At 42.5% G+C, this 25,205-nt stretch overlaps 1 protein-coding gene across 1 annotated transcript in view; it reads right to left on the bottom strand.

Moving 5' to 3' along the window:
* IL1RAPL1 (interleukin 1 receptor accessory protein like 1) overlaps nt 1-25,205 on the bottom strand; it is a 1,525,014-nt gene that overhangs the window by 1,430,859 nt on the left and 68,950 nt on the right. The window lies entirely within an intron of this gene.

Here is a 25,205-nt window from a genome sequence, read left to right as displayed (position 1 = left end):
ACTGGCCAAGGCCTCTTGGTTGGTGGTTCTTCTAAATAGGACTTACATTTTATTTTACATATACAAGTTATTTTGTAATATAAAATTTTTTTTGCATTCTTGAGAATACAATGTATATGTCAGTAATGTACTTAATGGATGTGTTCTCGGATAACAAGGCCAGGGGTATAATTATATTAATAGTACTTTAAGTACCACCAGGCAATTAGAAGAATTGTTGACATTTTCGTAGAGTATATGAATTATGAAGCTAGGATATAGTGTTTGTCATTACACTGAGATTCAATTGCATCCTCATGAAGTTCCTTAATTGGATACAAGGTAATTCTAAAATAATTTTGAGCTGCAATGACATCACCCTTCAGTCCATCATTCCTCATGATGCATATTCTTCAAAAATAGGCTACCAAAATGAGTCAGTACATGTCAGTAATATCATATTGAAATTGTGACAATGCAGCCTGCAACTTTCAGTGTACCTGTCAGATCCCACAAAAAAAAACGAAAAAACTTTTATATGTTACTCAGTACCTAATCCTGATCATGTACATTATTATGTCTCTATTAGCCATATTTCACCAAAAAATTGCATATTACAGTATTTTGCATCTTCACAAAGGCAGGGTGCATGTCCCTCTCTTGATTGCACTGTGAGGACATCTCCCCCACCCTCACTCTTCTGACTAATTGCTCTCAGGAGCCTGGCAGTCCTGCTCTGTAACCCTTTCCTCTCTGGTTTTATGCTGTACACACACACACACACACACACACACACGCACACACACAATGATTATTAAAGATTGTCTGTACTCTACCACCAAAGACAATTAATTAGTATAAGTACAGTGTTTTTGAATGCATGCATTTTCTATATGTTGCTATGCCATTCATGTGTATCATTCTTTGCCAGTCCTGTAATGCTGGGACTTGTAGTTTTGGAATAGTTGGAGGTACAATGTTTGGATAACTATAGGCCTCTTGGCTGGTGGTTCTAAACAGGAATTACATTTTATTTCATAAGCATATAAAAGTAATTTTGCTATATAAACATTATTTTGCAAAATAAATTTTTTGGGCCATCTTGAGCATACAATGTATTTAATAAAAGGGCATAGCGCCAACACTGTGACAGAATTCTGACACAGTTTACACCTGAGCCACCTTGATATATCTGACACATTTTTTGACTGTCTAGTCTTAGGCTAAGTTCTCACTCAGCTGCAAATCAATAGGGAACTGCAAAATGCCATATATACTTGGCATTTTTCAGTTTGGCATTTTTTATATCCTTTTTGAGTTTTCTTTCTTTGGCGGTTTCCTGTATCTTGGCAGTTTTTAAAAATCGCAGAATGTTGAGGCTCTGGGGGGGAGTTTCACAGAAATTGTGAAATTTTTCTCCCATAGAAGTCTGTGGGAATGTGTGATAATCTTAGAGACTGTACCAATTGTTAGGAACTCTTTGTTGTCATATAGCTGTAGTTAAAGGTGTTGTCCAATAGGGGGTAAGATCATTTTCACTAGATAACTCAAAGAAAATCTGTCAGTTATATTTGCTGCTAAAATACACTGATGGATAACTGTTAGGGTGTAAATGCAAACTGCACCTTTCCTGGAACTGAAGGTGGTTGCCAAACTTATAAAATAGCCTTCTTATTTATCAGCCAAGTGTCAAGGAGGTGGTACCAAGTAGTTGATGTGTCCCAGCTTGGCACACCTCCTCACTCACTAATTAACTCACTCACTCACTTTTATTTCCCAGCCCTTCCTTGATTTAGGTACCAGGCTGTACATCAGTGAAGGAGGGGCTGAGAGGTGAGGGCAGTCAAGGAGGTGTGCCAAGCTTTGACACTAAAGCAGCTAGGCTCCACCTCTTTGACACTTGACTGAGTAATTAAAACATGATTTTATAAGTTTGACAACAACCATCAGATCTAGGAAAGGTACAGAGTGCTTTTATACCATCAGCTCTCCAACAGCAGCAAATACAGATGACAGATTATTTTAATGTGTTAAAGGAAATCTAATAAGAAAATAAGATAATTAACTATTATTTTGTTACTAGACTTTAACCATTTGTTTAGTAACCAAGAAACCAAAGGAACAAATTGCAACCAAAGTCCATTAAATATTCACTTCATGATACTGTATATTTTTATCCAGTATACTTTTTACTATGCATAAGACTAAACGGGAAACCAAGAAAAAGCTGCTATATGTTCAAAACCCCTTGTTTTATCTTCTGTTGCCACACCATTATTATTTTAATTCATGCCTACTAAATATACACAGATGTATTTACTAAATTTCCATATTTACTAAACCCATTAACAATCAGTATTTTATACACCGATATTATAACCCTGAAATAGCAAATCACTTCTGTGAATATTTTAGTGGCTTTCACACGGTAGAAGTGCATAAATCCAAAACATTTTGCTGCCCTTTACTATGCAAATGAATAGCTAAGATCTTGCTGGACAATTTGTGAGTGCCATTATACACCAATGACATTACAAGACAAATGAGCTATGGGTAAGAAAAGGATGAGGGTATTTGAAATTGAAAAATCCTTTAGACATAGCATTGCCAACATTGATGTATAAGGAAAAAAACAACTAATTGTATTCACAATTAGGCACATTTGGCTTATCTCCTAAAATAACAAAATGAAAAAAAAAAGGATATTGTCTAATCTTCAATCGGGAAGATTTACCAAGACCGGGGTCATTTCCCTTAAACAATGTTATCCTGTGAAAGAAATTGGTAGTTTAATCAGGAGAGTTTTCATTGCATAAGTAGAATAGCCACAAATAACACTATGACACACTGGGCTGTTCTATGCAACAATACGATTCTTATATACTTGATAAACTGGGGCCAGACTATCATGCTTTTTTATGCTCACAAAGAATACTTTAATATATCTTCTTCTAAATCTGACTAAAAAATGCAAAGGCCAAATAGACAAATGCACAAAATGCTGTCATGGTCATATTTATAGACATGGCCAACAAAGACAATAAAAACAATATACCGAAGAGAAAGAGAATAGACGTGTTTTGTTTGATAATATAATTATATGCTTATTAAAGAAAAATACCAAAAATATACTATAACTACTGCACAGTGTACGTTTTTGCAGGATACATTTGCATGCAAAAGAACAATCACTTTTGTTTTTCTATATACCAAAGGGGGGTGAATGTGGGCCTATGGATATGCTTGACAAGCTCCCAGTACATATGCCAAATAGGCACTGGAAACACAATATGAATACAGCTTTAGCTCAAATGTCTAAATCAAAAATAATTTTATGTCATATTATGGTTTATCAATCCATCCTAGAATATAAGTGTTACGCCGAGCGCTCCGGGTCCCCGCTCCTCCCCGGAGCGCTCGCTTCACTCTCCCCGCGGCAGCGCTCCGGTCACGTCCTCTGACCCGGGGCGCTGCGATTCCGCTGCCAGCCGGGATGCGATTCGCGATGCGGGTAGCGCCCGCTCGCGATGCGCACCCCGGCTCCCCTACCTGACTCGCTCTCCGTCTGTTCTGTCCCGGCGCGCGCGGCCCCGCTCCCTAGGGCGCGCGCGCGCCGGGTCTCTGCGATTTAAAGGGCCACTGCGCCGCTGATTGGCGCAGTGGTCCCAATTAGTGTGTTCACCTGTGCACTTCCCTATATCACCTCACTTCCCCTGCACTCCCTTGCCGGATCTTGTTGCCTTAGTGCCAGTGAAAGCGTTCCTTGTGTGTTCCTTGCCTGTGTTTCCAGACCTTCTGCCGTTGCCCCTGACTACGATCCTTGCTGCCTGCCCCGACCTTCTGCTACGTCCGACCTTGCTTTTGCCTACTCCCTTGTACCGCGCCTATCTTCAGCAGCCAGAGAGGTGAGCCGTTGCTAGTGGATACGACCTGGTCACTACCGCCGCAGCAAGACCATCCCGCTTTGCGGCGGGCTCTGGTGAAAACCAGTAGTGGCTTAGAACCGGTCCACTAGCACGGTCCACGCCAATCCCTCTCTGGCACAGAGGATCCACTACCTGCCAGCCGGCATCGTGACAGTAGATCCGGCCATGGATCCCGCTGAAGTTCCTCTGCCAGTTGTCGCTGACCTCACCACGGTGGTCGCCCAGCAGTCACAACAGATAGCGCAACAAGGCCAACAGCTGTCTCAACTGACCGATATGCTACAACAGTTACTACCACAGCTTCAGCAGTCATCTCCTCCGCCAGCTCCTGCACCTCCTCCGCAGCGAGTGGCCGCTCCTGGGATACGCTTATCCTTGCCGGATAAATTTGATGGGGACTCTAAGTTTTGCCGTGGCTTTCTTTCCCAATGTTCCCTGCATCTGGAGATGATGTCGGACCTGTTTCCCACTGAAAGGTCTAAGGTGGCTTTCGTAGTCAGCCTTCTGTCCGGAAAAGCCCTGTCATGGGCCACACCGCTCTGGGACCGCAATGACCCCGTCACTGCCTCTGTACACTCCTTCTTCTCGGAAATCCGAAGTGTCTTTGAGGAACCTGCCCGAGCCTCTTCTGCTGAGACTGCCCTGTTGAACCTGGTCCAGGGTAATTCTTCCGTTGGCGAGTATGCCGTACAATTCCGTACTCTTGCTTCAGAATTGTCCTGGAATAATGAGGCCCTCTGCGCGACCTTCAAAAAAGGCCTATCCAGCAACATTAAAGATGTTCTGGCCGCACGAGAAATTCCTGCTAATCTACATGAACTTATTCACCTAGCCACTCGCATTGACATGCGTTTTTCCGAAAGGCGTCAGGAACTCCGCCAAGATATGGACTCTGTTCGCACGAGGCGTTTCTCCTCCTCGGCTCCTCTCTCCTCTGGTCCCCTGCAATCTGTTCCTGTGCCTCCCGCCGTGGAGGCTATGCAGGTCGACCGGTCTCGCCTGACACCTCAAGAGAGGACACGACGCCGTATGGAGAACCTCTGCCTGTACTGTGCTAGTACCGAACACTTCCTAAGAGATTGTCCTATCCGTCCTCCCCGCCTGGAAAGACGTACGCTGACTCCGCACAAAGGTGAAACAGTCCTTGATGTCTACTCTGCTTCTCCACGTCTTACTGTGCCTGTGCGGATGTCTGCCTCTGCCTTCTCCTTCTCTACAGTGGCCTTCTTGGACTCAGGATCTGCAGGAAATTTTATTTTGGCCTCTCTCGTCAACAGGTTCAACATCCCGGTGACCAGTCTCGCCAGACCCCTCTACATCAATTGTGTAAATAATGAAAGATTGGACTGTACCATACGTTTCCGCACGGAGCCCCTTCTTATGAGCATCGGATCTCATCATGAGAGGATTGAACTTTTGGTCCTCCCCAATTGCACCTCGGAAATTCTCCTTGGACTTCCCTGGCTTCAACTTCATTCCCCTACCCTGGATTGGTCCACTGGGGAGATCAAGAGTTGGGGGTCCTCTTGTTCCAAGAACTGTCTAAAACCGGTTCCCAGTAACCCTTGCCGTAACTCTGTGGTTCCTCCAGTAACCGGTCTCCCTAAGGCCTATATGGACTTCGCGGATGTTTTCTGCAAAAAACAAGCTGAGACTCTACCTCCTCACAGGCCTTATGATTGCCCTATCGACCTCCTCCCGGGCACTACTCCACCCCGGGGCAGAATTTATCCTCTCTCTGCCCCAGAGACTCTTGCCATGTCCGAATACGTCCAGGAGAATCTAAAAAAGGGCTTTATCCGTAAATCCTCCTCTCCTGCCGGAGCCGGATTTTTCTTTGTGTCCAAAAAAGATGGCTCCCTACGTCCTTGCATTGACTACCGCGGTCTTAATAAAATCACGGTTAAGAACCGCTACCCCTTACCCCTCATCTCTGAACTCTTTGATCGCCTCCAAGGTGCCCACATCTTCACTAAATTGGACTTAAGAGGCGCCTATAACCTCATCCGCATCAGAGAGGGGGACGAGTGGAAAACGGCATTTAACACCAGAGATGGACACTTTGAGTATCTGGTCATGCCCTTTGGACTGTGCAACGCCCCTGCCGTCTTCCAAGACTTTGTCAATGAAATTTTTCGTGATCTGTTATACTCCTGTGTTGTTGTATATCTGGACGATATCCTAATTTTTTCTGCCAATCTAGAAGAACACCGCCAGCATGTCCGTATGGTTCTTCAGAGACTTCGTGACAACCAACTCTATGCCAAAATTGAGAAATGTCTGTTTGAATGCCAATCTCTTCCTTTTCTAGGATATTTGGTCTCTGGCCAGGGACTACAGATGGATCCAGACAAACTCTCTGCCGTCTTAGATTGGCCACGCCCCTCCGGACTCCGTGCTATCCAACGCTTTTTGGGGTTCGCCAATTATTACAGGCAATTTATTCCACATTTTTCTACCATTGTGGCTCCTATCGTGGCTTTAACCAAAAAAAATGCTGATCCCAAGTCCTGGCCTCCTCAAGCAGAAGACGCCTTTAAACGACTCAAGTCTGCCTTTTCTTCGGCTCCCGTCCTCTCCAGACCTGACCCTTCCAAACCCTTCCTATTGGAGGTTGATGCCTCCTCAGTGGGAGCTGGAGCTGTTCTTCTACAAAAAAATTCTTCCGGGCATGCTGTCACTTGTGGTTTTTTCTCTAGGACCTTCTCTCCAGCGGAGAGGAACTACTCCATCGGGGATCGAGAGCTTCTAGCCATTAAATTAGCACTTGAGGAATGGAGGCATCTGCTGGAGGGATCAAGTTCTCCTGTTATTATCTACACCGACCACAAGAACCTCTCCTACCTCCAGTCTGCCCAACGGCTGAATCCTCGCCAGGCCCGGTGGTCTCTGTTCTTTGCCCGATTTAATTTTGAGATTCACTTTCGTCCTGCCGATAAGAACATTAGGGCCGATGCTCTCTCTCGTTCCTCGGATGCCTCAGAAGTTGAACTCTCTCCGCAACACATCATTCCACCTGACTGCCTGATCTCCACTTCTCCTGCCTCCATCAGGCAGACTCCTCCAGGAAAGACCTTTGTTTCTCCTCGCCAACGCCTCGGAATCCTCAAATGGGGTCACTCCTCCCATCTCGCAGGTCATGCGGGTATCAAGAAATCTGTGCAACTCATCTCCCGCTTCTATTGGTGGCCGACTCTGGAGACGGATGTTGTGGACTTTGTGCGAGCCTGCACTATCTGTGCCCGGGATAAGACTCCTCGCCAGAAGCCCGCTGGTTTTCTTCATCCTCTGCCTGTCCCCGAACAGCCTTGGTCTCTGATTGGTATGGATTTTATTACTGATTTACCCCCTTCCCGTGGCAACACTGTTATTTGGGTGGTCGTTGATCGATTCTCCAAAATGGCACATTTCATCCCTCTTCCTGGTCTTCCTTCTGCGCCTCAGTTGGCTAAACAATTTTTTGTACACATTTTTCGTCTTCACGGGTTGCCTACGCAGATTGTCTCGGATAGAGGCGTCCAATTCGTGTCTAAATTCTGGAGGGCTCTCTGTAAACAACTCAAGATTAAATTAAATTTTTCTTCTGCATATCATCCCCAGTCCAATGGACAAGTAGAAAGGATTAACCAGATCTTGGGTGATTATTTGCGACATTTTGTTTCCTCCTGCCAGGATGACTGGGCAGATCTCCTCCCATGGGCCGAATTCTCGTATAACTTCAGGGTCTCTGAGTCTTCCTCCAAATTCCCATTTTTCGTGGTGTACGGCCGTCACCCTCTTCCCCCCCTCCCTACTCCCTTGCCCTCTGGTCTGCCCGCTGTGGATGAAATTTCTCGTGACCTTTCCATCATATGGAGAGAGACCCAAAATTCTCTCTTACAGGCTTCATCACGCATGAAGAAGTTCGCGGATAAGAAAAGAAGAGCTCCCCCCGTTTTTTCCCCTGGAGACAAGGTATGGCTCTCCGCTAAATATGTCCGCTTCCGTGTCCCTAGCTACAAGTTGGGACCACGCTATCTTGGTCCTTTCAAAATTTTGTGTCAAATTAATCCTGTCTCTTATAAACTTCTTCTTCCTCCCTCTCTTCGTATCCCTAATGCCTTTCACGTCTCTCTTCTCAAACCACTCATCCTCAACCGTTTTTCTCCCAAATCTGTTCCTCCCACTCCTGTTTCTGGCTCCTCGGACATCTTCTCGGTCAAAGAAATTTTAGCTGCCAAAAAGGTCAGAGGGAAAAATTTTTTTTTAGTGGACTGGGAGGGTTGTGGTCCTGAAGAGAGATCCTGGGAACCTGAGGACAACATCCTAGACAAAAGTCTGCTCCTCAGGTTCTCAGGCTCTAAGAAGAGGGGGAGACCCAAGGGGGGGGGTACTGTTACGCCGAGCGCTCCGGGTCCCCGCTCCTCCCCGGAGCGCTCGCTTCACTCTCCCCGCGGCAGCGCTCCGGTCACGTCCTCTGACCCGGGGCGCTGCGATTCCGCTGCCAGCCGGGATGCGATTCGCGATGCGGGTAGCGCCCGCTCGCGATGCGCACCCCGGCTCCCCTACCTGACTCGCTCTCCGTCTGTTCTGTCCCGGCGCGCGCGGCCCCGCTCCCTAGGGCGCGCGCGCGCCGGGTCTCTGCGATTTAAAGGGCCACTGCGCCGCTGATTGGCGCAGTGGTCCCAATTAGTGTGTTCACCTGTGCACTTCCCTATATCACCTCACTTCCCCTGCACTCCCTTGCCGGATCTTGTTGCCTTAGTGCCAGTGAAAGCGTTCCTTGTGTGTTCCTTGCCTGTGTTTCCAGACCTTCTGCCGTTGCCCCTGACTACGATCCTTGCTGCCTGCCCCGACCTTCTGCTACGTCCGACCTTGCTTTTGCCTACTCCCTTGTACCGCGCCTATCTTCAGCAGCCAGAGAGGTGAGCCGTTGCTAGTGGATACGACCTGGTCACTACCGCCGCAGCAAGACCATCCCGCTTTGCGGCGGGCTCTGGTGAAAACCAGTAGTGGCTTAGAACCGGTCCACTAGCACGGTCCACGCCAATCCCTCTCTGGCACAGAGGATCCACTACCTGCCAGCCGGCATCGTGACAATAAGCCTTCATGTTCCTGCATACAAGTCTGCAAAAATAAGAATTGTTTGGTGCATAAGGTCTTTATCAGAGATTACTACAGTTCAGTCTGTTTTGGGTCAGAGAATTATTTGATCAGTTGAGGGCATACAGTTCTTTTGAAGATAGGATTCTTAGATGTTACTGTTGACAAATATACAGCACCTACATCTTCAGACATTATCTTAAATAGCTAATGTTAGTTAAATAAACTTTTGACATGTTGCACTGACATGTCAAAAGTTATGATAGGTCAAGGTCTTAGTCCAGAGACCCCTTCAATTGTTAGATATAGCCTCGTGAAGTGTGTCGCAACACATGCCTGCTTGCTGACCAATTTAAGCAGACAGCCTCTATAAACTTATATGGACTGAGGAACAATTTGAGGGGGTCTCAGTACTGAGAATCAAAATGATTTAGCAGGAGATTTATCAAGCTCCATAGTAGATCTTTTTGTGCACGTGCAACTTTTCTATACATGCTGCGACTTTTTGATTTCTGCTTATTCCAAAGCACATTTCGGAAATCTGCTCACGTAGTATATATATATATATATATATATATATATATATATATATATATATTGATTTTTTTTTTTTACTTTGCAGTGGTCATGTATTAATCAAATGATTATCAAGTCACTATTTATTAAGAAAAAAAGTTGCATCTCCATTTAAAAGTTGCATATGTATTCCAGGTCCAACCTGGCTTACAGAAAGTGCACACGTCTGCAAAAAAGGACATTGACACCCACTTTAACAACTGTTCTTGTTCTGAATCATGAAACAAAGCTACAACATTAATGTTAATTATAGAAAAAAATTATTATATAACTAATAACACACTGCACACCTTGTTAATTTTAGGACACGTGCATGCTGGCGTACCCACTAAATTTTTTAATTAATGTTGTGTTAAAATAGAATAAGGCACAAAATAATTCTGTAAAAATTTTTACAGACTACATATAACCCATATGTGGCACAAAAATTTTTCCTTAAAAAAAAAAAAAACATCCATAGTGCTTCATGCACATTTTGGGGTGGGTAATGTACCGAAAAGTTTTTTTTTTTTTTGTGCTTTACTATTGTTTATGTGCCTCTTGGTGCTCCGCCCACCAGCCTCAAAAAATGTGGTCTCAAAATTAAAAGGGTTACCACCATACGGTGATTTTAGTACGTACCTGGCAGGAAGTAATGGACATGCTTAGGAAGCATCTGTACTTGTCTTGTGGCTAAATAGCTATGTTGTAAGATTACCATAACACTGTGGCTAGCTTTTTGTGAACTGGTATTTCCTGTTTGAGTTTTCTATTTTTGACTACAAATCCCATAATTCCATTTCCCTCCTTCCCACACATCAGCCACCCACCCATTGAAACATAAATGAGCTGCATCCATTCAAAAGACCTGTGGTTTTCAATCAGGGTGCCTACAGCTGTTGCATTAGTTGCAGATTGATCCCTCTCCCACCAAGCGATTGCTCCACCCACTGAAGTAGACAGGCTCCCTGTCATCAACTTTTATGTTAGAGGACAAGGATAGTAATGATGCTATGTAGGTTTGGGTGGGGGAGAGCCCTCTTCCAAAAAGAGGCTTAAGGGTAAAATTCCACAATGCAGCAACTGCATTCAGGTGAAACCATACCTACTTGCAGTAGCAGTCGTGTGATCTTGCTGCTACATCATATGGCCATATGTCACTGAAAATAGGCATGGTTTATCCACAAACAGTACCTGTAACATTGGACTGTACCTTACAGAAGTCCTTGACACTGACACTTATGTGCTGGTATACCACGGTTTTTGGTCTGGCCAGAAAACCGTATACAGGGAAAAATGAGACAACCGGAGTAAGCATTTGACTCCGATCAGCTCATTGAAATGAATGGGGTTCGGGCTGGATCCAGCTGGGATAAGGGAGGGGCCAGTTTTTGCCCCTCCCAACCGGATCCAGCAACCGGATCCAATGTGAACGCACCCTTATACTACATCTTTTTGACTATAACCCACAGGAGCCTTACACATAGTGAAAGAGAGATAGAGGTGGCTGAAATCCCAGTAAGAGTGCACAGCAGGAGCAGGAAGCAAGTAAGGAGCAGAATGTACACCAGACAGCGAGTTGGACAATGAATAGAATAGGCACTTAGAATTATGGACAGTGTGAAAGCATGAAATATTACAGAAAGCTTGTAGAAATAACTTTATTTAACAATACACGTTCATGTATTAGACATTAAAAATATGTTTTATTACTGGGAACCCCCTTCCCCTTTAACAATTGGAAAATAATGAATGTATATTGCCAAGTTTACTTGATGTTAGATAAACATTTGTGCCTATGAACTAATGGAAATTCTCTACAAGAGTCTTCCAGAAGAACACATGGAGCATGTTTATTTAAACCTAAAATGAGATGATGCTCTAAGGGCTTTTAGAAATACAGATGCTTATGTAGAATATTTTATATATTTGAAAAACAAATAGCGAGAACATTAACAAGAATAAAAACATTTTAACAGAGGATTTTATTGCACCTTTAATGGTCCTAACAAGCAAGTCTTGCTCAGGGATAACATAAGCAGAAAACAAACAGATGTAATTCTGTTATTAATGTACTAATTTTACATTTCATACCTCAGATGTACACTCTACCACAGCTGCCAAAATGTGCTGTCTTTTACTGCTCTTGCCTGAATGTTTCCAACAAGCAGCTGTTCACTGGAGTAAATAATAATTGAAGCCTGACTCTCTAGGATGAGTTCATTTGACCACATTCACATGATGATTCTGTGGGGGGTTTACCAATGTGAAATGTGACAGTGGTGCCTATATCAGTGAAAGGGAACTTACGACTTTAGCACCAAGTTATATGGTTTCATGGGGTTTTCCAAATTATTATTTTTTGGCTACCTATTAGTTTTTTTTCTATTATTTAGCTTCCTATGTTATATTTTTTCCATTGACAAAACTGCACCTACAAATTCTACATTCCATATCATGCATAAATATTTAAAGTGTAAAGTGTTTTTTTTTTTTTTTTGGGGGGGGGGGAGGATGGGCAGGACAAGTGTCGGCTCCTGGCTTGTCAGTCACTCTTCTGTGTGAGTCGGTAGCAGAGTCCTGCTTATCCTCAGTGTACAGAGCCCTGCTTGTCATCCATGTACAGAACTCTGCTTGTCCTCAGTGCACAGAGCCCTGCTTATCCTCAGTGTACAGAGCCCTGCTTGTCCTAAGTGTACAGAGCCCTGCTTGTCCTCCATGTACAGAACTCTGCTTGTCCTCAGTGTACAGAGCCCTGCTTGTCCTTACTGCACAGAGCCCTGCTTGTCCTCAGTGTACAGAGCCCTGCTTGTCCTTAGTGTACAGAGCCCTACTTGTTCTCAGTGTAAAGAGCCCTGCTTGTCTTCAGTGCACAGAGCCCTGCTTGTCCTTAGTATACAGAGCCCTGCTTTTCCTCAGTGTACAGAGCCCTGCTTGTCTTCAGTGTAAAGAGCCCTGCTTGTTCTCAGTGTACAGAGCCCTGCTTGTCCTCAGTGTACAGAGCCCTGCTTGTCCTCAGTGTACAGAGCCCTGCTTGTCATCAGTGTACAGAGCCCTGCTTGTCCTCAGTGTACAGAACCCTGCTTGTCCTCAGTGTACAGAGCCCGGCTTGTCCTCAGTGTACAAAGCCCTGCCTGTCCTCGGTGCACAGAGCCCTGCTTGTCCTCAGTGTACAGAGCCCTGCTTGTCCTCAGTGTACAGAGCCCTGCCTGTCTTCTCTGCACAGAGCTCTGCTTGTCCTCAGTGTACAGAGCCCTGCTTGTCCTCAGTGTACAGAGCCCTGCTTGTCCTCAGTGTACAGAACCCTGCTTGTTCTCAATGCACAGAGCCCTGCTTGTCTACTCATACTTCCTCTATTTTGACAGAGGCACATAGACAAAAGCTGCTGGGAAAAAATATACACATTTTGTAACCAATATATATTACAAACATGCATACAATGTTATCACCTAGATTATATAATGAACATTTTACTAATGACAGGTACACTTTAAGTGGCAAATATAAAGATTTCTCAACTCTGTTTTTTTTTAAATTACTGTACTTATTGGCGTATAACACACATTTTTTAAGATCAAATTTTAAGCCAAATGTCTATCTGCGTGTTATATGCTGATAAACTCATTCTGGCCCCGCTGAAGCCACTGCGGTTCAATGCTTTAAAGCAGCCACTTTAAATCATGTAACTGCAGCTGCTTCTGCGGGATTAGAGTCCCACCTGGTTCTCAACGGGAAGTCACTTGTCAGCGCACAGAGACAGCGGAGCCTGCAGGAGCTGCTGCCGGCAGGTAAATATGAAAGTCGGGGATGGGGAGGGACTCTAGCCCCGCAGAGGTTGCTGCAGTTACATGATTTTAAGCAGCCTCTTTAAATCAGTGAACTGCAGCGGCTTCTGCGGGGTCATAAAGATTTATCAATGTATACACGCACTTACATGCACCCTCATTTTAACAATGATATTTGTGTAAAAAAACTTTCATACCCAAATTTTCTTGCAAAAATTAGGGTGCTTGTTATAGGCCGTTGTGTTTTATAACCCGATAAATGCGTTATTGTACAATTGTGTTTACTGCTTTCTTTTATTGGAGCTACAAATAAAGCAGGGTTCACACTTTGATATAAATTATTGACAGATCATTGTTCATGATGGACCTGTTGACAGATCCTATTTTATAGGACTGAACATGAAGCCAGAATGCTTAGATATTTATAATATGCTTGTTATTATTAAGGTCAATGGGTGACATATTGAACACTAATATATATACTAAGGCCTGCTGTGTACTGGGAGACTTTACAGTAGAACACAGAGCCCCTTTGTGCTGCTTTATAGGGATTCCCAAGTGCAACTGTGTTCAGATATGTAGGGCAGACTATTTTAGAGAACACTTACAAATTTGGTATGTCTGAGATGAAAAAAGTCTCTGTAGGAAATGAAGACATAACAAAATACAGAATGGACTTAGATAACTTGCTGCAGATTAATCCAACTCATCACTTGCTATAATACAGTGATGTGCATTAGACCTGACATCAGTTTGTTCTTTATAAGTTGTAGAAAAAACTTGGCTAAAAAAAAAACAGTGTAAAGCAATGACATAGTCCAGTGTGAACAAGGCTTTAGGCAGCTAATTATTAATAAAACTCAACATTTTGCTCTTTATTAAAGAAACATAAAATTCCTTTTGGCTCAAACCAGATTTTACCTTTAGATGGGTACTCTCCTGGAATACAGTTTTAATTTTTTTTAATCAACTGGTGTCAGAATGTTAAACAGATTTGTAAATGACTTCTATTAAAAAATCTTGCTGACACCTCTGACCATTTTAGGAACTGTCCAGAGTAGGAGCAAATCCCTATAGCAAACCTATCCTGCTCTGAACAGTTTCTGAATTGGACAGAGGTGTCAGCAGAGAGCACTGTGGTCAGACAGAAAGGAAATTCAAAAAGAAAAGAACTTCCTCTAGAGCAAGATACAGGAAGAATTAAGATGTTTTAATAGAAGTAATTTACAAATCTGTTTAACTTTCTGGCACCAGTTGATAAAAAAAAAAGTATATATATATATATATATATATATATATATATATATATATATATATAGACAAAGAATAAATCAGCCAGCACTTTAGTTGATACCAAACTATTATATGGACCTGGCCTGCAGGTGCACGCTACTAGACTAAATATGTTTCACCTATATCCTTGTGCTGGCAGTGTGCTGCTGCATTCTTTTGTTGCTGTGTATATATATATATATATATATATATATATATATATATATATGTATATGTTTTCCAGGGAAGTACTCCTTTAAGGAAAGTATTGTCAGTATCAGGAAATATCAACTTATGGAATATGATAATTCACTCTCCTAGATAGCTCTGTGCAGTCATTAGTGGTCGGTCTGAAACAGCAAATGCAGTCATTTTAAATTAGAGAATGTAGTGAGCCGTTGTGCCATGTATCATTAAGCAAAGTCCCTGAAAGTTCTCCATAAGATATGACCTTATTGCGACATGTTAATGGTAGCTTCAAATCAAAGCAAGCCACTGCTGCTTCTTCTGTGTCAGCAAGTGTAATAGTTTAAAACTATAGTTTAATAACTAAAATGTATAAAGGTATGAAACCAACAAAAGAGCATAAATAGGCTTCATACATATCTTTTGTCCTTTTCGCCAAATGGATTGGTATTGTGTGCCTCACTGACGCTTATCTATTCAAATTGGGAAAAATTAATTAGCATGAGGAAAACAATGACAGTTCTTTTAATGGGCACTGACAGATCCAAAAACGTTTTATATGTATTTACTGATAAAAGTTAAAGACCTTTTGTAATATGATTCTTTAAAAGACTATAATATTTAATAAAGAAAATGGCTCCTGACTAAGAGACACTACTGGGACACTAACAAGTCCTGCAGCAGCAAAAAGGATTGTCCATGGGTCATGGACAAGAGATGACTCATGGACAAGGCTGCATGAGCAGACACACCAATCACCTCCCACCACCATAAGGGATGAACACTCCCCCTTCCCCTGAGAGGATATCTGTTACGCCGAGCGCTCCGGGTCCCTGCTCCTCCCCGGAGCGCTCACGGCGTCTCTCTCCCTGCAGCGCCCCGGTCAGACCCGCTGACCGGGAGCGCTGCACTGACATTGCCGGCGGGGATGCGATTCGCATAGCGGGACGCGCCCGCTCGCGAATCGCATCCCAAGTCACTTACCCGTCCCGGTCCCCGGCTGTCATGTGCTGGCGCGCGCGGCTCCACTCTCTAGGGCGCGCGCGCGCCAGCTCTCTGAGACTTAAAGGGCCAGTGCACCAATGATTGGTGCCTGGCCCAATTAGCTTAATTAGCTTCCACCTGTTCCCTGGCTATATCACATCACTTCCCCTGCACTCCCTTGCCGGATCTTGTTGCCATTGTGCCAGTGAAAGCGTTTCCTTGTGTGTTCCTAGCCTGTGTTCCAGACCTCCTGCCGTTGCCCCTGACTACGATCCTTGCTGCCTGCCCTGACCTTCTGCTACGTCCAACCTTGCTCTTGTCTACTCCCTTGTACCGCGCCTATCTTCAGCAGTCAGAGAGGTTGAGCCGTTGCTGGTGGATACGACCTGGTTGCTACCGCCGCTGCAAGACCATCCCGCTTTGCGGCGGGCTCTGGTGAAAACCAGTAGCAACTTAGAACCGGTCCACCAACACGGTCCACGCCAATCCCTCTCTGGCACAGAGGATCCATCTCCAGCCAGCCGAATCGTGACAATATCTAACACTGTGAGCTAATGAAAAGATGCATTTTTATTATAAAAATAGGCAATAGAGGTGTAAAAATGAGATGCACATTGTCAGGATTAGGTACTGAGTAACATTTTTTTTTTTTTTAGGGGGGGGAATCTGACAGATACCCTTTAAGTAGGCTATGCTCGTTAACAATCATCAATAACTAGTGTCTGGTGTCACTTTTAAATTTATGCTTTTATGTATTTATGTTTCTTCTTAAGTTTTCTTTACAAACATTGAAAAGTCTGGCTCAATGAGTATTCCATTGCAGCTTGGACCATCTTATCCTTTTAATAGATGATTTAGGAATATAAGTGACATATCACTGACATATCATTTCTATCTGCAGGAAGGACTGACAGGGTATTTTAATGATGTGACTTGATCTATGCCACAATGCTTTTGGTCTTTGGTCCTAACCCAGCTTTTGTGTGTTATGTCTGACATTTTGGTTGCTAGGGATGCACTACCAAACAAATAAAGACATTTTAATAGGATTGTCAAACAGCATGTCCCTAGAAAACAAACAGTTTTATATTTCTCAGGTGTTCAGCTTAAATAGGTTTGGTCTTGAACAGATAAATGAGAGACCTTTCTCTTTAATACCCATATTTTTATATCCACAACTAAACTGTGTAAAAAATTTATTTACTTCATCTGAATGTGGCATAAAAATAAGTTACATAAAGGCTTCTAAAATAGATGTTAGTAAACCTTTACTAACAACCCACAGTACCTTTAGTTTTTAGGATTCACTCTGAGGATTGAATTTTATAAACACTGCTCTATAAGATAGTCTTGCATTATTTTTTTTTCTTTGCTACACTACCTTATTGTAAAGTGGAAAAAATAATAACAAACAAATATGTACAGAATATTAGGACATGTTTACCATTGTAAAAGTGATAAAATGATGCACCAAAAAACTGGCATGCTGTCCACCACATTTATCTGTTTTAGATACTAGCTCTGAACAAAAAGGGGGCATGACTTCAAGTACAGGGTGTGGCTTGAAATTGCCACAGTGTACCAAAAGTGCCCCTACATTGTGGCACAAATTAAGCCAGACTATAGGTGGAGTAAACTTAGATAGTCTGAAGATGCATCAAATTTATTAAAGAGAATCTGTCGACCTGTCTGCATGCTATTAGCTGCAGGCATGGGCTGACAGACAATGCTTGGAAAAAACATTGCATGTTCGTTACTTGCCAGCCAAAAATGGTTGCAACTCCCAACAAGGGAGAATTTAAAAAAAATAATTTTTCCAACTTTTTAACATTGACAAAAAAATGTAACTTCACTATTTTGAGACACCATTCCTGTTGAACCTCTGCAAACAGAAAGTAAGACATGGCCAGGGACCTAGTTTAGAAATGACAACTAGATGTAACCATATGAAGTGCCAAGGCTTGGCTAAAACTATCACTAGTCCACCACTGCCTGCTGTCTGCTGGCTACAGCTACCACTAGTCCACCACTGCCTGCTGTCCACTGGCTACAGATTTCACTAGTCCACCCCTGACAAGTGTATTGTGTGCATAAAGTAAATATATATATGTACTGGATTGCCACACTGTTAGAACCTCAGTATAGGGGCAGAATTGGGGAATGTTTTTTACATTACAAGAAGAAGGCTAAATTGGATTTTCAGACAAGCTACACAGCTAGATTGCCACAGCTTTCTAACAGCAAACACCTGCCAATCGAGGGTCCACTCTCCGCTACTCACTGAATCAATGCTTCACTCTTTACCAACGCTACCCCTGCCAAATACTATGTAAAATAAATTTGCAGATCACTCAGAAAATACACAGTGGAAGGCATGTATGATATGCAAACAATGGCACGGATATACTGTAAATACACTTTTTATATACAGTACAGTGATTGTAAAATTCACTTTACATGATGTATAATCCTCAATAGTGTTTGACGTGAATATTCACATTTCAAATTTTTATCGCAAATTTGCGAATATTGTGAATATATTCGCTATATATTCGAAATTGTGAATATTCGCATATTCGCATATGTGAATATTTGCATATTCCTTCTTTTCACTTGTGGGCCAATTAAAATGATCCAAATACACTTGTCAGAGGTTATCAACAACATCCCTAGCAACCAATAGTAAAGTTGCCCACCCCCTCACTGTTTTCTTCCTCGAATATGTGCATACGCAAATATTCACATATGCGAATATAGGATGAATATTCGTCTATAAATTCGCAAAATATTGCAAATTCGAATATGGGCAATGCCGCTCATCACTAATCCTCATGTCTTGTAATGTAAAGATATTCTATTTAATAAACAGTATTGAGTAAAAGAGCAAATATGAATGACAAAAAGTACTGAAAGGCTAGACTAAATATTGATAAAAGTCGAACCCGCAAGAAGTAATAAATCACTTGCATTTATTGATATATCACTTACCATACCATTTGCAATAATAATTAGTGTACGGTATACTGTCAATTAAACATGAACCCTACTATAAACCAGTGTCTTAATTTTGTACAATATTGCACTATTTGCTACCTTATGTGTATTGTCATGCTGCTATAACTCATTCTGATGCATTCAATAAATACAGGCTTTTATGAGTGAAAATACTTTTCCTGTCAAGAGGTAAAGCAATAAATTGTCATTTATATGTTACAAATTGCGTACAAGCTATTACAGCTCACCAGAAGTTAAATAAAGTCAGGTTTCTGGAGCCATATCTCAAGACACATGACAATATCAATATCAGCTTTCATCTTCTTCTGTCATGTTCACAGATAACACAGGCAGGCTTTAGTGAGTTGCATAGTTAGAAGCATATGTTAGGCAGACACAAAATATACTGCTAGTAGTTAAAGGGGTATTCTGGCTTTATACATCTTATCACCTATCCAAAGGATAGGGGATAAGATGTATGATTGAAGGGGTCCCACCACTGGGGACCTCCACGATCAGGGTGTAGCCCCCTGGCATTCTTTGCCGGGTGCTGCCTCCGAGACAGGGACATGACATCATGGCCACGCCCTCTAGTGACATCACACCATGCCCCCTCCATTCATGTCCCTCCCATAGACATGAATGGAGGGGCGTGGCATGGTGTCACTAACGGAGTGGCGTAATGTCACGTCCCTGTCTCGGAGGCAGTGCCCGGCACAGAATGTCAGCACCCCAGCGGCTGGACCTCTGCAATAGGGAATAAAATGTATAAAGCCGAATACCCCTTTAAGTATTTTCACTTTAATAAAAAACTTTAACCAGAGTCTGACTTACCCATGATAGTATCAGAGGATCATGTGATAAGCCCAGATTCTGAGATAGAAAGAGGTCCCTGAGCTCTATCAGGAGTTAAGAACATTTGGACCTGACTTAGCCAAAGCCAAAAACATGCCACTAGAGTTTTTATAATGAGTTCACATATAAATTGTTGTTACGTTATGCACTCTGGCCGCACACGCTGGCCGTGAGCTCATGGTCCCCTTACCTGCTGCTGCCGATGGGGCTGGGACTCACATCGCGAGTTTGTCACTCTCCGGGTGTTTCTCCTGCCTCCGCTTCTCTGCTCCGGCACGCGTGTCCCTGTTCCCTAGGGTGGAGTGTGCCGGAGCTTTAAGATTTAAAGGGCCAGTATGCTCATTAGTGTAAATCCCCTGTGGCTCATTTATAAATTCCTCCACCCTCCTCACTCCCCTGCCAGATCCTTGTGCCTTAGAGAAAGCGTTCCTCAGTATTGCCTTGCCGTGTATCTGATCCCTTGCCTTGTGACTTTGACCTTGGTCCTTAGCCACCTGCCTACTGAACTCCTGCTACATCTTGACTACGCTACTGTGCCGCCTGCCCTGACCTTCTGCTACCCAGACTACAAGCCGCCTTATCCCTCCTGTGCCTCGCATCTCCTCAGCCCGGGGGAGAGAATGGGCAGCGGCACCGATAGCTAGGGGGTGAGAAGGGCCGGCAGCAGGGCTCTAGACCCCAGGACAGGCAGGGGCAGAGAAGCTGGCAGCGGTGGCGGTCTCTGCACCTGCAAAGCCGCTGCAGTTCATTGATTTAAAGCACCCACTTTAAATCATTGAACTGTAGTGGCTTATCGGTGTATAACACGCAGGTAGACTTTAGGCTAAAAATTTTAATTTTAATAAATACGGTAATATAAAAAAATGTGGACATTGCCTTGTCCTGATGTAACCTGAAAGTTATTATTTTTCAGGAAGGATTGAATAACATTTAATGAAGTAATGTTATATCATGGGGTCTTCCTTGTTGTCAATTCTTTTAAGGACAAGCTCATTCATCCCTTTCTCACTTTTATGAATGTCAGCCGGGGAAGTTACAATGCAGACTTCCATTATGCTGTTTCTGAGGAAACCTTTCACATTCACAAAACAGAGAGAAACGAACTCAAGCTGAAAATTGTTGCTGCATAAAAGTTTCTACAATCTAGTTTATTGCATTTGCTCAAGAAATCTCTTGACATGGTTAGGTATAAAGGCTGATTTTGTACTTTATGAAGCTACCAGGATAAATATTTTATTGGGTTCTCAAAATAAATATAAACAACTGTATATGAGTTATTTCTGGTTTGTAGAACTGGTAGAATGACACTTATGCACATAATATTTCCATGCTTAAATGTAGGCATTTTTATGTGTTTACTTTATAGATTCACAAGCAAATCTGTGCTGCCCTTTCAAACTGTATTATTTTACTACAGTGTGTACTCCAAGTGGTTAAAGGGGTATTCCGGCTTTATACATCTTATTCCCTATCCAAAGGATAGGGGGATAAGATGTATGATCGCAGGGGTCCCGCCGCTGGGGACCCCCGGGATTTTGGTGAAGCCCCTGGCTACTTTGGATAGGGCATAAGATGTATAAAGCCGGAATACCTCTTTCAACTCTCTAGAGACGCAATATGTAGAAGTGTCCTTTCTTAACTTTTGCTCTAACCTCTAAATTTTATGAAAATGTATAGTCTAAGTTTGCACTTATGTTCAAAGCTTTTTTGAAATTTTTGTTTTTATTATTTTCAACTTGGGCCACACCTTTTTCTAGAAAATACCATGCCCCTTTTTCTTATAAGCGTCACCTGCTTTTTAAAAGGTGCAGTTTCTTTTCTTTTTGGTGTAAAGTATGTCTAGTTACCACAATTGTGTGTTTGAGAACATAATTGTGGTGCAGCTGCCTTAGTAAATCTTCTCCAATTTATTCAGTGAGATATCATGAGAAATGACCAGCCTTTTACAGCAACATGATCTGCAGACTGCCAAAAAATGTATGTATGTCACCTACAAACTTAAAAAAAAAGGATCCTGAACAGAACTCTGTGATAACCATTTGTTACCAGTCTCTGCTCAGAATGAACACCATTAATCTGGTATATATATACTTTGCCCAATTAAACATTCACATTCACTAAAATTTTAACCCCGTAAGGACCAAGCGTTTTTCTGTTTTTGCCTTTTAAAAATCATAACACTTTCAATTTTGCACCTAAAGTACCATATGAGGGCTTTTTTTGGCCTACCAATTCTACTTTGTAATGACATCAGTAATTTACCCCAAAATCTACGGTAAAATGAAAAAAAAAAAAACATTGTACGACAAAATTGAAGAAAAAACGCCATTTTGTTAATGTTGGGGGCTTCCGTTTCTACTCAGTACATTTTTCGGTAAAAATGATACTTTATCTTTATTCTTTAGGTCCGTATGATTAAATTGATACCCTACTTATATAGGTTTGATTTTTTCGTACTTCTGGAAAAAATCATAACTACATGCACGAAAATTAATGCATTTAAAATTATCCTATTCTGACCCCTATAACTTTTTTTTTTTCACAAACAGGGCTGTATTAGGGCTCATTTTTTGCATTGTGATCTGACATTTTTATCTGTACCATTTTTTGCTTTGATCAGACTTTCTGATCGCTTTTCATTCATTTTTTTTTATAGTATAAAAAGTGGCAAAAAATCAGCTATTTTGGATTTTACTATTTTTTGGCAAACGTCATTGATTGTGTGGTTTAATTAATGATATATTTTTATAGTTCAGACAGTTTCGCACGTGGTGATACCACATATGTTTATCTTTATTATGTTTATATATATTTTTTATATGGAGTTTGGGAAAAGGGGGGTGATTTAAACTTTTAATAAGGAAGGGGTTTATGTGTGTATTTTTTTTTACACTTTTAGTCCCTTTAGGGACTAAACCACATTGATCTGTGTGCTCTGCGCTCAATTGATAAAGCCTGGCCCTGCCTAGAGGTAGTGGTATTTAAGAGTATAAGCAGGCTATTTAGCCTGCTTATACTTTTAAATATCACCACCTCTATGAACTTTTATGCACTTTAAAATTGTCCTATCAGCACTTGGCAGCGCTGCAGCACCTTACTTCACGGACCACTTTAGGATCGTGCGTGCGATCTAGAACGAGGATGCCAAAAGCCGCATCATCTACTTCGGCCCGCTATCTAGAACCAGCTTGGCCGGACGCCTGTCCGTGCCAACCTGCACCAGCACCGCTAAGACCGCATCACTATCAAGTTCACTCACCTGCTTCCACCAAGGGCCGGACTCAACTCCGTGCCAGTGCCGAACACTGCCCTCACTGTCGAGACCATCAGCTACGAGGAATCCGGCTACAGATCATGAGTAACGAATATACATGATACGGACTGCAGGTACTACGAACATTTTCCTATTGTGCTATTACTCCGTTAACAGTGACATGATTGCTTGTTACAGTACTTATTAAACTAACTATAGCAAACACTATTTCTGGCCACATCGCTTCGCAAGCTGCTATATACTATTATCGGACTATCTTGTCTTGTGCCAAATAGGACTATATCTATACATAAGGTGGTTGATATATATTTATTTTATATTAGTTCTACTTAATTTCCTACTGTAATTCACATCTGGCGCAAGGGCCCTGCCCAGATGTGTTAGGCTGTGTTATTTTTATATATGTTTTAATAAAACTAGTAATTTACTTTTTCTATTTTAGATTCAGGTTTATCCATTTAACAATGTAATAATCTTACTTATCCATCTACTTATTTCCCTTCTTTGCTATATTTCTATTTTTCTTCTTCATCTCCCACTGTCTCTTGAGAACTGATTTTTTTATGTGGTAATTTTCATTACTACATACAAATATGTTCATCCATAATTAGGCCTTTTTTGGGGATTAAGACCAATCAGTTAACCTCGGGTCGGTTGGCTAAGTGAGCTACGCCCCCTTTCTTTTACTAAGTTAGAACTTGACAGGAGGATGAGAGAAGGTGCAGGCAGCCTCAAGTTATTATGGTTTCACTACTTGAATAATCATTTGCAAGGTGGTGAGCGGTGCAGAGTGTCCTACAAATCAAAATTTGAAATCTAAATTTTACGAAGACATATTGTCATAACCTTTGTATTGTAGCAGGTACGTGTGTCCTGACGGGACTGAGTACCAATGACTCTGAGAACATAATAAGATAATTGATAACATTCTGTATGCTATCTCATCAATAAAGACTCCTCTCTAACCTTGGGAAGTCTAAATTTGTTCTTAGTTACTTAGTGTCCTCAAACAAGAATACAGATAGGGGATAAGATGTCTGATTGCTGGGGGGGGGGTCCAGCTGCAGGGACACCCTGCGATCTCCGGGCCGGAACTACAGTGTTCTGAACATGAAAGCTGGAGCTTCCATGTTCGTGACATCAGGCCACGTGTCCTCCATTCATGTCTATGGGAGGAGGCATGACGGCTTGTACATAGCTGTCACGTCTCTTCCCATAGACCTGAATGGAGGGAGTTTATAACGTTGAGAACACTACATAATGTACCTAACAATATTATAATATTGCCTTCCCCTTCCAAAAGGATCCTGATGCAGCCTATTCCCTTATGATGGTCCCATTAGGTTTTTACTGTTTTACATGCTATGCTGTTCTATCTTTTAAAGAAATTTATAGGAACATACAGTGAAACCTCAAGTAGACTGCCCAAAATTGCACAGTGAAGTGGCAGCTCAGTCGGGTTGTTCAAGACCGCCACGGTGAAATTGCGGCATCCCGAAGAGCGATTGGTGATGTCCGGCATTAGACAAGGGTCCTGGTGGCTGATAGTGTTGAGCGACATAGGCCATATTCAAATTTGCGATATTTTGCGAACATATGGACGAATATTCGTCATATATTCGCTAAATTCGCATATTCATAATATTCACATTTATTTTCGCATATGCGGAAATTAACATATGCGGAAATTAGCATATGCAAAAATTAGCATAAGCGGAAATTCGCAAATGCGAAAATTAGCATGCCAGTCTCACAGAGTAGTATTAGAGCCTTCTTACACCACACAAGCTGGAAGCAGAGAGGGGTGATCACTGTGATGTGTACTGTGAAAAAAAAAAAAAGAATATTCGTAATTACGAATATATAGTGCTATATTAGCGAATATTCGCGAATAAAATTTACATTGTGAATATTCGCGAGCAACACTAGTGGCTGATAGCTGCCGGGACCACCCGGCTATGACGCAGGGTCAGCCCGAACCTCTGCATCATAGCAGGGGAGCGAGACCAGGGCATACAGGTACGCGCTTGGTCCCGAAGGTGATAAGGACAAAGCCCATTTTTATCTTAAAGGAGTAGTCCAGTGGTGACTCAGTGATTAACAACTTATCCCCTATCCTAAGGATAGGGGATAAGTTGCAGATCGTGGGGGGTCCAACCGCTGGGGCCCCCGCGATCTCCTGTACGGAGCCCCGACAGCCCACGGGAAGGGGGCATGTCAACCTCCGCACGAAGCGGCGGCCGACATGCCCCCTCAATACAACTCTATGGCAGAGCCGAAGCGCTGCCTTCGGCAATCTCCGGCTCTACCATT

This window comes from Hyla sarda, chromosome 2 (genome assembly GCF_029499605.1).
Source record: "Hyla sarda isolate aHylSar1 chromosome 2, aHylSar1.hap1, whole genome shotgun sequence".
NCBI lineage: Eukaryota > Metazoa > Chordata > Amphibia > Anura > Hylidae > Hyla > Hyla sarda.
Note: the sequence above shows the minus strand (reverse complement) of the source record. Positions and strands in the feature narration are given on the sequence as shown.